A 3,394-nucleotide genomic window follows, 5' to 3' on the forward strand; every position below is an offset into this window, starting at 1 on the left:
TGCATTGTCAGATTTTCTGCAACTTGATGTTTGTGTAATTGGTTGATGTTTATTTGGGGTGGTTGTTTTACCCTTTAATTGACTATTATTTTCTATTTCTGAAGGCTTGCAAGAGGCTTTAACTTCCTCATTTGCTCGTCGTTTGCTTATGATGGAATGTAAACCTTCAGTGATGTCCTGTACTGTCAGGATGGTGTTATGTTGATGTGCATATAATTCATCTAGTATATCGCTGGACAATTTTCGTTGAAGGACTACTTTGGTCATCCATTCACTAGTAGTTATATCAACCTTAAGTCTGAATGTTCTTAGTAGTGACTCAAACTCCATGCTGAAGGATTGTAATGAGTCAGCAGTCTGATCAGGTTGAGGTAAATCCAGCAATTGTAGTACTAGATGTATGACAGTTTTCTCATTGCCAGCATTATTCCTAGGAGGCTGGACTGGGAAATTAGTGCTGTCGCTATTTTCATTTACATTTTCTACTACTGGTTCAGCTTCACCTCTAGTTTGGAGGCATGTTAACTTAGTAGCTTCAGGTATTGGGTTTTCAGAAACCACAGAGACTGTGGATAAATTGTCTGAAAACTGCTTAATTTCTGGTGGTATATTATTGGGTGAAGCTGTAGTGGGTGAAGCTTTACTGGGTGAAGCTTTATCCTTGTTGATTAAAGGATCTAATCTGGCTTTACATTTATTCTCAAAATGATCCAGATCATCCATAACATTATCTACTTTATTTGATGTACTTGCTATTTGTTCTGATTCAATTATCCTGTGTAAATGTTCCAACCTGCCTTGAGTTTCTTCTTCATATTGTGCTAGGTCAGACAGGAATGGTTCCACATCTTCAACTACTACATCATCGTGGACTTGATTTTGGTAAGATTTCCTATTTGCTTTCAATATATGCAATTGGGTTTGAATCTGTAACAGTGGTATTTTCAACCGATGATAATTAATTACAGGCTCATATAACAACTGTTCATATTGGTTGAGATCTCTTGTTAGTTGGCGTTTGCTTGATATTAAAGCACGCTTTGCTTTCTGTGGATTAGTCATGGTGACTTGTTAATTGGGCACCACTGGCTCATAAATTGTGAGCAAGTACTAATGGTAGCCTAGGGTAAATTCTGCACTCACTAGGCAATAATCCTACCTCTACTAGAGGTTAGCACTTAAAATTAATACACATTATATATATACAATCATACACACTAATGATTTGAGTGATAAACCAGTGTCACTGGAAGTACCTTTAGGTTAGCTCTTCTATATCACCCTAGGATGGTAGAGACACTAATTAATCACTCAAAGGTGTAATGATCATAAGTAATTTATTATATATACAACTCAACTCGAGTTGATAAAAATTACACCCAAAATAGGGTCTGGACCATTCATTAATGGTGTTAGGTTGTTCAATATAGTACAACTGACTATGGTAATAATGGGACTAGGATGAACGATAATAGTTCAACTAGTCAATGGTTAATATCCTACCCTGTTGTGGGTTGGCAATTAGTAAATATTATACTGTGATCACTAGTGCAATATATATTAAATAATTCTCTATCTTGGAGAAATAATATACACAATTATTGATAATAGCCTCTTAATTAGCCTCTATGAAACTTCTAATATTATCTAGAAGTATTAAATGTTATTAGTGACCTCGCGAAATAAACTCCACAAAATTCGTAGATAATCTCTCGCGAAATGTAACACCACGAAATCCGTGAACAATCTCGCGACACAGTCACTAATTGGCTGGCTTCAATATTAGCGCTGTCATTTCATGAAATAACACGCCACCAAATATCTGTGGGTGTGCATGAAACCGCTGATGAGGCTGAACTCAGTTGAGGGAGGCTCCTGAGCTCCCTCGAGGCTACGCTTCCGTCTTTGACTGGCTGGCCTTTGTTTAAATAACACTGCACTAGTATATTTAATGAATCCACTGGATAACTGGTTCATCCGGTACTAAGATGACCAAATGTGGGTTCATAGGACCGAATAATCCGGTTCGAAGGACCAAATAATGTGGGAACCGACCTGTGAGATTTATATTTATTTAATTTATATGAATTTATATTTACGTTAATTTATATACTTCGATAGCAATTTGTATAATGATAAGTGGACTGTATTTCTGCAATAATCTCATAATCTCACAAATCGATCCTCTACACATTAGGGGGGGTTTATATTACACATATGCAGCCAATCAAATTACAGTAATAGCTACATACATTGATGAGGTTCCTTCTCTTATAGTACAGCAGGTTAGTCCACCAGGTATAACTAGAGTGTAGACACCAAATTATCCTCTTTGAGGTAGCTTCTATCACCCAGTAACTGGTGCACATAATCTTGCATCCTCGTCTTGACCTGTCAAAAGTGCGCTAGCTGTGAAGCCAGAATCCTATATATGACAAGTATATCAGAGAAAACAGTACATGGAACATGAGGACCTGGCTTAATTACCTTTAGTTTGAGGCTTCCATGTGATCTAACCGGATAACCCTACCCAATGACATTAATGGCCACTAATGATAGATAATGGGTTTCGGATAGACACTTAACTTGAATTTGTAGACAGCGTGTTGATAATGGTACACTTTTAGTTTCCTTAACACTACGTCCAAGTAAATTTAACAGGAGCCGAATTTGCTCCCGTGTGAGCCTCTGGTCTAGTATAAACAATGGCTGCCCTCCTTCCCCCTCTGACGCCTGGCCTACATTGTCCAGATTTCAGAACGTGATAGAAGGGTCACATTTACTCTACTTTAATATTGATAATTAAGTTAATTTATATGAGATGTTTTTATGATGGTAAAGTCCAAAGACTAATGTATTTAAGAATAATTCCCACCATAATAGGTGGTGAATTATAATAGTATGTGGTGATGATATCCCGTTTTCTATAGACGGTAATTCCACTACAAGTTACGTTTTCTATGGGTAACTTGTTGGTAATACAGTTATTATCTGTATGATTATTATTAAATGGTGTCGGATTTTCCGACACGGTGAACAAGCTAGGACTTGTAATGGATGGAAAGAGTCGGGTATATTTACATATGACTCATGTTTAAATAAGATAGAGGAGACGGTAATAGTTGTTTAAGTCTTGTATAAAATGGGAAAGAACTAGAGAATATGTAAGACTAAGTACAGATCTGAACTTACAGAGAATATGCTATGAACGGGGAAAGAACGCAAATTAACAGCTACATTTAAATTTATGAGACTTGGATGAGATGGAGGAAGGTGGGAGGGGGTGAAAGATAATTAAACAGGTTGGGGTTATGTGTATACTCGGATAAGAGATAAGCTGGAGACGGACTTGATCGAATATATTTATGTCTGATGATCTAAGGCTAATGTCCAG

This window comes from Procambarus clarkii, chromosome 53, assembly GCF_040958095.1.
Source record: "Procambarus clarkii isolate CNS0578487 chromosome 53, FALCON_Pclarkii_2.0, whole genome shotgun sequence".
NCBI lineage: Eukaryota > Metazoa > Arthropoda > Malacostraca > Decapoda > Cambaridae > Procambarus > Procambarus clarkii.